Source organism: Acinonyx jubatus, chromosome B1 (genome assembly GCF_027475565.1).
Source record: "Acinonyx jubatus isolate Ajub_Pintada_27869175 chromosome B1, VMU_Ajub_asm_v1.0, whole genome shotgun sequence".
Classification (NCBI taxonomy): Eukaryota; Metazoa; Chordata; class Mammalia; order Carnivora; family Felidae; genus Acinonyx; species Acinonyx jubatus.
Genome location: NC_069382.1, coordinates 171,117,907 through 171,129,733, shown reverse-complemented (window position 1 = coordinate 171,129,733; position 11,827 = coordinate 171,117,907). Strand labels below are relative to the sequence as shown.

The window sequence follows — 11,827 nt, the reverse complement described above, 5'->3', positions numbered from 1 at the left end:
ACAACAAGACCACTCCTCGAGTTTACAACTTCTCAAATGTGCCCAAAGATGCTGATATATTGATGGCTAGAAAACGATATCAAGTTTCTCGTTGGCATTCTTCTATTCAATAAGATAAACCATTATATTCTACAAAATGATGTCTAATTTTTAAAATATCCATTTTTCCCTACAGGACTCAGTATAGCTATTTTTATCTCCAATGGAAAAAAAATGTGGCCCATAAAAACATTCACATTTTTAAAAAAAATTTTTTAACGCTTATTTATTTTTGAGAGACAGAGACAGAGTGCGAGCAGGGGAGGGGCAGAGAGAGAGAGAGACACAGAATCTGAAACAGACTCCAGGCTCTGAGATGTCAGCACAGAGCCTGACACAGGGTTCAAACCCACAACCCGTGAGACCATGACCTGAACCGAAATCAAGAGTCAGTCGCTCAACAGACTGAGCCACTCAGGTGTCCCAAAATGTTCACATTTTTTAATTGGCTTTCATTCAAATATAGATACAGATGAAGATACAGAAGCAGACAGGTACAGGAATGGGTATATACGCATAGGCCTGGGTATAGGTATGGGCATGGACATAAGTACGGGTATAGATATAGCCATGGCCAAAGGCATGGGCTCTGGCATGGGCATAGGCATGCACATAGGTCTAGGCATGAATATAGGCATAGGCATGGGCATGGGCATAGGAATGTGTATAGGCACAGGCATAGACAATGGTATAGGCATAAGCATAAGCATAGGCATGGGCACAGGCATATGCACAAACATGGACATAGGCGTACGCATGAGTATGGGCATAGACATGGGTATAGGCATAAGCATAGGCTTGGGAATGGGTAGTAGGCATAGGCATAGGCATGAGTATAGGCATGGGAATAGCCATGGGCATATATGTAGGTCACTCGTACTCTACACTATTTTATTTTATTTATTTTTTTCAATATATGAAGTTTATTGTCAAATTGGTTTCCATACAACACCCAGTGCTCATCCCAAAAGGTGCCCTCCTCAATACCCATCACCCACCCTCCCCTCCCTCCCACCCCTCATCAACCCTCAGTTTGTTCTCAGTTTTTAAGAGTCTCTTATGCTTTGGCTCTCTCCCACTCTAACCTCATTTTTTTTTCCCTTCCCCTCCCCCATGGGTTTCTGTTAAGTTTCTCAGGATCCACATAAGGGTGAAACCATATGGTATCTGTCTTTCTCTGTATGGCTTATTTCACTTAGCATCACACTCTCCATATCCATCCACGTTGCTACAAAGGGCCATATTTCATTCTTTCTCATTGCCACGTAGTACTCCATTGTGTATATAAACCACAATTTCTTTATCCATTCATCAGTTGATGGACATTTAGGCTCTTTCCATAATTTGGCTATTGTTGAGAGTGCTGCTATAAACATTGGGGTCCAAGTGCCCCTATGCATCAGCACTCCTGTATCCCTTGGGTAAATTCCTAGCAGTGCTATTGCTGGGTCATAGGGTAGATCTGTTTTTAATTTTTTGAGGAAGCTCCACACTGTTTTCCAGAGTGGCTGCACCAGTTTGCATTCCCACCAACAGTGCAAGAGGGTTCCCGTTTCTCCACATCCTCTCCAGCATCTATAGTCTCCTGATTTGTTCATTTGGGCCACTCTGACTGGCGTGAGGTGATATCTGAGTGTGGTTTTGATTTGTATTTCCCTGATGAGGAGCGACGTTGAGCATCTTTTCATGACACTATTTTATATAAGGACTTCTCTTCTCTCTATTCTCTTCTCAATTAAACCTCTCCTTTTCCTGGGTATCTGCTGTCAGCTAGTAGTATCAGAAAATGCTGTCAGAGATGTTCATTCTAAAAGCAACTTCAGTGAGAAATGGATATTTGATTTTGAAACAGCAAGACAAAATAAAGTCAGTCCCTTAGATTGATATGTAGTGGGGAGCAGATACAGTAATGGGGCAGGTATCTTGCTGTTTAAATCAAACCTCACGATGTAAGTGGGAGCATTGGTGTATTACATAAATCCTCAACCAAGGGCCAGAATTACATCATTCTTAGCTGTCTACTCATTAAGAGCAAGGCCAGCCCCCTGGATTTTAAAAGATTGAAAATGATAGGACATTAATAACCACACCTTAGGGAGAAAACATTATTCCTGCATATCAAATACATCAAGTCACCCACTAGCTTAGACAGGAGATTGCATTTGCAAAAAAAAAAAAAAAAAAATGTAGTTGGAATTGAGATTTTCATTTTGTACCTCTTTGTGAAAATGCAGATGGATTAACATTCATGGTCACTGAGTCCCGTTTCCATAGATATAGTTTGAGTTGTACCAACCAGGGACAGATTGTGTATTTTATTACTTTGTTTAAAATATCACTCAAACATTTTAAAAATATCCCAGCACTACAGAACATCACATAAGAACATAATGACAATATTTCATCTACTTTAAACCATTTTAAGGTCCCTGTGGCATTAAAAAAAAAAATGTGTACCTAGATTGTGATGCTGAAAGTCTATTAGTTGAGCTCAGCATGCTGGCCTGGCCTCCAGGGAACTCCTTAAAAAGCCAAATTTAAATGAATGTGTAATCCCATTAGCATCCAGGGAAGAGTTAACCAGGTAACCAGACTTTTCATTTACTACAATTCTAAAGAGCCTTGGAAAAGATAGGGAGAATAAATGTTTTTGTCTGAGCTCCTGAAAAAAGATACTGTTTTATTTGGTTTTACAATAGAGGATTATAGCTGAGAAGAAATTCAGTGGTCAGATAAATATGAAATTTATGTTTTTCTTCCCTTCTGACTAGTAAATTTCTAGGGATGATGTTTTTATATTATTGTACTTCTCAGAACACAGAGTTTTGAATACTAAATACTTAATATATTATTGCAAATGTAATGGCATATATAAGTTGTTGATCTTTTATTTGGAATCTAGCACTGAGTGAATCTTAAAAAATGACAGTGGTGCACCTTTAACCCATGTTGAATATGCATGTTATTTGGAGGATGTTTTGAGGCATCCCCAATAGTCTTAAAAAATACATGTACATAGATTATAGCCCTGAAAGTTCAGTGTATGAAGATAAGCTCATTTGGTTCAGCTAGTAATTCAATCCAGTGCGCTTTGGATATGTTAGGGAATAATACAGTCAAACCCTCTGCTCTCGCTCTTACTGGTGATGGAGTCTGAGAAGATGCACAGAAATAGCACCTTGCAAGGAGAAGGAAAAGGAGAAAGAACAGTCTCAGACCTCAGGTGGCCGAAGAAGGAAAAGTGTTTAGTGTCCACCATATCTTTATACTTTCAACAACATTTTCGTCTATGGCACCACCCACCTTTCTGGCAAAGAAGCCACCTGCCCATGTGATTGGTAGGATGAAGGTGAAGGCTGGCAAAGATGAGTCTTCTCCATATGCAGTCATGTGGGCAACCCAGGATATGGAACAGAGGTTCAAGAGGCTGGGCATCACTGCCCTCCATATAGAACCCCAGTACACAGGAGGAAAGAAAATCAAAACCCCTGGGCCTGGATCATAGTCAGCCCTCAGAGACCTTGCCTGTTCAGGGATGAAGATCAAGGAGGACTGAGGATGTCACTCCCAAGCCCTCCAATAGCACCAGCAGGAAGGGGGATGGTCACCCTCTGTGAACAAGACTCCTCAAATTACTGTTTTCTGTAAATAAAGTGACTTCCTGTAGGCTTAAAAAAAATCCAAACCTTTTCTCTCTTATATCTCAGCAGAAGGATACAACCAATAAATAATAGATTCAATAAATGATTGTGTGGCATGTTCGAAAGTTGTAAATACTATGGAACAAAATCAAAAGCAGAACAAAGTAAGGCGATTTGAAATTTTGAATGGTAGGAGTATGGGCTGTTGTCAACTTGAAATATTAAAAGGAGTGGTCAAGGTAAGCCTCACTCATCAAGGTGAAATTTGAGCAAAGATTTGAGGAGTTAAAAAAGTTGGCCAAGCAAGTGGCTAAGGGCAGAATATTCCAGGCTGAGACAACATCCAGAGCAAAGCCTCCAAGGTAAGAGCATATCTCATGTGTTTGGTAAAAAGCAAGGGGATAACTGTGGCTCTGAGTTAATGGCAGTGGAGTAGGGTCATAGAAATGAAGGTTGGAAGGGTCACGGGGGAGCAGGCTAGATCATATAGAGCCTGACAAATGCTTGCATGAGCTTTTGCTTCGCTGAGTTTAGTGAAGAGCCATTGCAGAATTCCAAGCAGAGAAACAATCTACTAGGATGTAGGTTTCTGATGATTCCACTGGCGTATATAGGACAGACTACAGGAAGATGAAGATAAACACGGAGTGACCAATTAGGAGGCCGTTTCCATAATGTCATGACAGCTGCTGGTGGCTCAGATTGGGGTGGAAATGGTTGAGAGGTGCTTAAAATTGGCCAAATTCTGAATATAGTTTGAAGTTAGAACAAAAGGACTTCTCAGTGGATTTAAAACGGGTATGTGCTAGAAAGGAGGATTGACAATGACTCCAAAAGATTTGGCCTAGGCACTTCCAAGAATGAAATGTCCCACAATTCCATGGGTAATTGAGGAAAAGTACATGAAGGAAGTTAGAGGAGGAAGATCAGGAGTTTGGCTTTGGACATTAAGTCTATCTAGGATGAACGCAGGTGAATTATTGGATCTGTGAGTCTGGAGCTCATGTGAAAGGTCTAGGCTGGAGGTTATCAGCATGCAGATAGTCTGAAAGCCACCAGCCTGGAGAAAATCAAGAGCTAGTGTGTGGACCAAGGACCAAGCTTGGTCCTCTTAACCATTAAGAGGTCAAAATGAAAAAGAACATCAACAAAGTTGCCTGGGAAGAAGCAACCAGAGAGCTAGGAGAGAAGCCATGTGTGGTGGGTATTCTTAGAATCCAAGTGAGGAAAGTGCATCAAGGAAGAATGATCAACTTTGTTAAAACCTATGATGGGTCAAGTGAAATGAGCTTGGAAAACTGGCCACTAAATCAAGTGACATGGTGCTCATTGGTTAATTAAAATGTTCATTCTGACAATGTTCACTATTTTCTTTATATTGCCATTTTGCCTTGTAAGTGAAATTTACCTCCACCCAAGAGCTCTGTCCCTGACCTCAGCAGTTTCTTTCTTTCCTTTTTTTTTCTAATTGTGCTTCTCTTGTGGACAAGAGAATATTGGCTTTCTCTTAAATCTCTTATTTAATTCCCTATATTTGTGTTCTATGCTCTCTCTGAATGTGCTTTTTAATGCTCACAATTTTTTAGATTTAATTTTTTCCACATTTTAATATAGATCTATGTTTGAAATTCACCTATGCTTTTATTTCTTAGTCTATCTTGATTTTTGTTACTTTTCCAGATTACCTCATATTTGTGCTTTATTTCAGCTGCTAAATTTAAAAATTATCTAGCAGTAATCAACTTTGATATTTATTTATTCATTTATTTATTTTAAATTTTATTTATTACTCTTGAGAGAGAGAGCACCCCCGTGAGCAGGGGAGGGGCAGAGGAAGGCAAAGACAGAATCCCAACCAGGCTCCAAGCTGTTAGCACAAAGCCCAAAGCTCGGCTCAATCTCCCAAACCCTGAGATCATGACCAGAGCCTAAACCAAAAGTCGGATACTCAACTGACTAAGCCCCCCAGGTGCCCCTCAATTTTGATATTTATTAAGCATCATAGACAGTGAATTATAACTGTTTCTGACAACAAAAATCTATCTCTCCCCAGTCACCATCCTGTTAGTTTGACAACATAGCTCGATTCTTCCTCAGGCATTCATTTAGTCTTCCTGAGAAAATAGGTAAATTTATGGCTGAATTTTATTTCTAACTCCTTCTCATCAAAGCCTCTACTTTATATGCATTTCCTGCTCCATTCATTTGTGTGGAATGTAATTGCATTCTGATTTTTATTTTTATTTCTGGGACTTATTGTATTTTTATTTACCAGCTCTGACTTTTATTCTAACTGGCCTTTGTAATTTCTTATTTATTCAGATTCATATCATCCTGCTGTTGTAGGTACCTTTATGTATAGTGGAATTGCATTCCAATTTAGTCGGTGTTCCCAAACCAATAAATGTCATATCCCACTGTGAAAATAGAACTGATACAAAATGAGTCTGCATTAGAGAATGCAAAAGGTGGCAGGATAGAGGTTATATGTGAATTGAAAGTCAGGAATATTAAAAATAGAGTTAAAGGGGCAATTTTAACTGGAATAGCCAGTTCAAAGCCCTTCTACACATGCAAGTTCAAGGCACTATGTATCTAAGTCATATTCCTACAGAGTTCTCCAACCCTTCCCATTTGAATGTGTGTGCAACACACGGAGGTACACTTAAGCATCATGAAACAATGATGAGGCACAGCAGCCTCATCATTAATGGTAAATTAATAGATGGTCCTCTTGCTCTGACCATTTCATACTGATTATGTTTATGTGCACAAACATTTTGACTTTCAATAGACCATTTACTTTAACAAGTTGAATTATCAAGCTGCTCAGGGTAGTCACACTGATTTCAAAAAGTTTTTAAATGTCCTCAAGCGCTTTGCTGAACAAATTGTCTTGGATTGTTTTTATTCCCCACCCCACCCCCAAATAACAACCTATGCAGTATAGTCCATGGTAGTACATATTGTGTTCTAAAATATCAATAAAAGGGAAAATATTTCTCAGAAATTATTAATGCTCCAGAGATCCTTCTAAGGATTTAAAACATCTTAAGAAGTCCCTCTCCTTTTAAGCAAACAAAGCAACAATATTACATTTTGTCTGAATAATGACAAGAAATTCAAAAGTATTCTAACAATAGTAGAAACTCAGAAGAGAGACCATCTGGCCACTTTGTATGTGGTAACTTTCTGCTAACATCACATTCTTTTTTTATTATTATTATTATTTTTAAAAAATTTTTTAATGTTTATTCATTTTTTTGATAGAGAGAGACAGTGTGAGTGGGTGAGGGGCAGAGATGGAGGGAGACACAGGATCTGAAGCAGGCTCCAGGCTCTGAGCTGTCAGCACAGAGCCCGACGCGGGGCTCGAACTCACGGACCATGAGATCATGACCTGAGCTGAAGTCGGACACTCAACCGACTGAGCCACCCAGAAGCCCCTAACATCACATTCTTGAAGAATTTTCTGGAGGCCCAAAATGATGCCAGATCCCACCAAATGACAATTTAGTTGTGAAATGTTTTCAAGTATTTTCATAAGATGGTCTAATTTCATCAGGGTGTATAGAATTCTCTGTAGTAGCAGGGTAACAAAGTGCTGTGAGCATTAAATCAAGTTCTGAGACATACATTCTGTCCCTCATTCAACTGCTGATTTTCCCGACTGTCGCTTTGCTCCTGTATTATCCATTTAGCCATTTCCTGGTAGCCACTCCCTGATCTCTCTGTGGAGAAAACCCACTCCAGACTGAATCTTATAATAAATAGGATTCTTTATGTTGCAAATGAATGCCTATCCAAACTTCCTTCCCCTCTGTTGCTGTCAGGTACCATCAGGTACTTGCTAGCTTAGAAGGAATGTTCTGTATCTTTGGCCAGGTTACTATTGGGAAAGGTCATCAAAAAGATGTGACTGCCAGTTGACCCGTGAGCTGAATGAAGCAAGGTGATCAGAGGCTCCTCACATCCTCCCCTGTTTTTGGGGTGTGGGTTCTACTTGGCTTTCCTGATCTCAGAGGCTGCTGTAAGAAGTCTTGAGATAGTGATGTGGTGTTGAAAACACCTGCATGGTAGACATGACTGAACCCAGTTAACTTTTAAGATTTGGCGGGCAGACGCAGGGATAAGTCTTGCTGCTGCGCAAGACAAGCCTCTTATGGAAGTTCCTTTTGTTTATTAAAACTGCCACTTACAACCTGGAGTGGCTCGCCCCTTTCTTTGGTCTCTCCAGCCCCCCTCTTATGGGATCTGGTTTCAGATTACACCTGAGAAGCTCTCAGGAGAGAGTCAAACCAACACTTACTAAGATTCACTGCACTAAATTCACGTCTCTAGAAATTAATACATTTGTTTTCTTTGCACACTGTTACTTGTGCCTAATTTCCCTCTAGAGACTTGTCAGAAAGTGTGGCTTGGTCAGACACAGGATTTGGGTGTTTCTGGATCCCTGGGTATAATAGCATCCTAATACCAAAACAAAAATTTCATCTTGTTTTCTAAAAGTTGGAGGTAAGGCTGACTTCCAACTTTTGGATACTGAAATATACAGTTTTCACCAAAAACAAAACAAAACATTTATCCAGGGATTGATTTCTCACCCAAATAGGTGAGAAATATTTTTGAGAATTCAGTTCTGAAACTAGAATATCACTTATTTGTGTCACACTCCCTCTGAAGAGACTGCATAAATGCGTAAAGCACTAACACGATGCGGGAACAACGTTGGAATATGTTTGTAGAAAATAGCTTTGACATTGAAACTTGTTCTTGAAAGCCAGAAAAGTCACATTTAGAACATCACGGATGGATACAAGGACAGGCAGATGGAACACACTAGCAAGTATTTTATGGAAAGCAGAAAGCATGTTTGAGAAATGGGAATCACTTCCAAAAAAATTAAAAACCAAATGTCCACCACTTTTTCAACTTCAGTCCGTGGGTAATTCATAAGCCTGTACATTTTCCCAAGGCTTCTTTACTTTGTGGTGTCTCACCCTCCATTTACTATCCCAAACAGAATGGTGAATTGTTTAAATCAACAATATGAGTTGTATTTTTGTGAAAATAAAAGTCTTTGTTATAGATGACTAACTCAGATAAGAAAAACTTTTTTCTTTGATGATAGAATTCATTAATTACATAATGAGAATGAAATTCAGTCATTCTGTAGAGAGGAGAAATATTTCTGGATGTTAGAGAAACTCACTTTTAAAAAAATTTATACTATTGGAGCACCTGGGTGGCTCAGTCAGTTGAGCATTCGACTTCAGCTCAGGTCAAGATCTCATGGTTTGTGAGGTCGAGCCCTGCATCGGGCTCTGTGCAGACAGCTCAGAGCCTGGAGCCTGCTTTGAGTACTGTGTCTCCCTCTCTCTCTGCCTGTCCCCACTCACACTCTGTGTGTCTCTCTCTCTCAAAAATGAATAAACGTTAAAAAATTTAAATAAAAAAACCTTATACTAATATTTTACTCCCCACAATATAGCAAATATTATGGTTTCCTATTTAAAAAATAAAAATAAGTTTTAGTTGAAAACCAGGCTTATACACAGCCTTGAAAAATCAATTAACTCTATGAATTTTTTTCAGAGGTGATGTATTAGGATTTTTGTTTCCCAATGGTATGAATCAAATGGCTTCTATTTCAAAATCACCGTTTTGATCTAGGAATACTAGGAATGTTTATCTGACTCTAAAAATACTTTATCTCAGCAAAGGCCTTGGAATAAATCCTCCAGTCTCAGTATATACTGAAAATTTGAGTGTGATTTAAGCCTGCTAAAATAATGATAGTTACCAGGTTATAACATTCTGAAAAGTTGATTACTCTGCTATAAGGAGAAAGCTTTAAAGGCTGATATGTTCTAAGCTGTAAAAACTCTCCTAAAAAATATTGTGAATAAATCTAAGATCCATCAAGTTTCTTTGAGTTTTCTTAAGGAACATTTTAGGCATATATATCAAACATTTCTCTGGATTAGGTCAGGTCACCTGAAAATGGCTTTCCTCTACCAAAGGTATCGCCCTTTCATATAATGATGCTCGCCTAAATTAAGAAGTTGTATGAGGAAATGGCATGTGAAAATTATTTTATTTGCTCTGGATATATTGTTGAGGGTACTTCTGACTTCATTAAACAGTCTTGTATTTTTGACACCTGCTAAAACTCACTCATCAAATGATACCAAGAGAACACCTGTACTCACAAAAATGTACAAAGCACTTTTGTAAAAGTACAAATTACACAGTTGTTTCATTTAACCTGTTATAGCAAGGGAGAAGGCACCCAGGGGACCATTAGGAGAATCTCAGTTAAGGGAAAATGGGAGGGGCTTCTTAAAGAGTTTTAGCAAAGCTGGGCAATTCTGAGGACAGATTAGGAAAGTGGGTTGGATGCTATTCAGTGATTGGGTATTGCAATGGTTTTTCTTTCTTGTTTTTCTTTTCTCTTCTTTTCTCTTCTTTTCTTTTCTTTTCTCTTCTTTTCTTTTCTTTTCTCTTCTTTTTTTTTTTTTTTCCTGAGGCAGGACAACGAGAACTGGAGGAACAAGAACTATCCTGTCGTTGTAAGGAAGCAGACATAACACAAGAATGGGATATAATTCATTTCATGGTTGTAGTACAGTCTTGTGTATGTTTGCTTAGAAACTTTCCTCTGGCCTTGTCTGCAAGAGTGCTTGGTTCTGGTTAGGACCATCACTGATTGCAAATATGGCATATTCTTATTTCTACTGGGAAATTATTTGTTTTGTTTTATTTTTCCTACTAGAGATATTTTGTGTTTCTCCTTGACCACTGGTTTATTTTTCATCTTATGAGTACTGAAAATTGCATAGCGGACTATGGCTTGATCCTCACAGTGATTGCTAGAAAGCTTAGAGATTGATTTTCAACCCCTACTCTGTCAATTTCATGAGCTAGCACAGCGTTAACACATGCATTTTACACCAATGTAAAACCTTATTTTTTTTACTTCTCCTTTCTTTTTATCCAATTTTCTGGCTTCTATTTTTTACTTCATACACATTGACCATCGTGTCATTTTTTTTTTTTAAGGTAGAGGCAAGGAGTAAATAAAAAATAACCTTTAAGTTTATATTGTCTTTAGTTTACTAACCCAGTTGTGGCAGGGAGAAGTCAGGAAGGTGCTAGGGGTATAAATGGGGTCAGTGAAGAATGCTCTAAGACAAAAGCCAGTATCCTGAACTGCACCCAACTCTAGCCTAGACTCCATTGTTAACTGGCCTTGTGATCCAGCATCATGGAACTTCGTGGAACATTATTTTCCTCAACTGTTTTTTAAATTTTTTTAAACATTTATTCATTTTTGGGAGACAAAGAGTGAGTGGGGGAGGGGCAGAGAGAGAGAGAGATTGAGAGACAGGATCGGAAGCAGGCTCCATCCAGGCTCTGAGCTGTCGGCACAGAGCCCGACACAGGGCTCGAACCCAAACTGCCAGATCAGGACTTTAGCCGAAGTTGGACGTTTAACCGACTGAGCCACCCAAGCGCCCCTCTTCAACTTTTAATGTAGAGATTATAGTGCCAATATAAAGATAAAATGAGAAAAGTCATCTGAAAGACTTCAGGTAATTTTACGCAACTTTATATGAATATTTTGTTAATGATTGAGAGCCAAATGCTTTGTGCACAGAGGCATATTTTTAACAAACTTATATTTACTTATTTTAAATATTTCTGTTATTAACAACTTAAAAAATATTAAGCTTATTTGTTTTGAGAGAGAGTGTGTGAGTGAGTGCGAGCAGGGGAGTGGCAGAGAGAGGGGGAGAGAAAATCCTAAGCAGGCTCCATGCTGTCAGCACCAAGCCCAATGTGGGGCTTGAACCCACAAACTGTGAGATGACCTGAGCCGAAATCAAGAGCCCGACGCTCAACTGACTGAGCCGCCCAGGTGCCCCTATTATTAACAACCTTAAAACCATTTAACATAATATGTGAAAGTAGAAACAGAAAGAGTTTCTGAATTTTCTAAAAGTAGTAATAGCCAGGAGTTCTTAAGACAAATGAAAAGCAATTAAGTTTTATGATGGACTTAAAATAGTCACAAAAGAAGGAATAAGAAAATGTACTTTTCCTTGAAGTTGACTATAATAAAATCTTTTACATTTCCTTCAACT

The 11,827-nt window shown here is 38.8% G+C and overlaps 1 pseudogene; it reads left to right on the top strand.

The window, feature by feature from the left end:
- Positions 1-892: 892 nt before the first annotated feature.
- LOC106979162 (40S ribosomal protein S14-like) lies at positions 893-3,749 on the top strand (annotated as a pseudogene).
- The last annotated feature ends 8,078 nt before the right edge of the window (positions 3,750-11,827 follow it).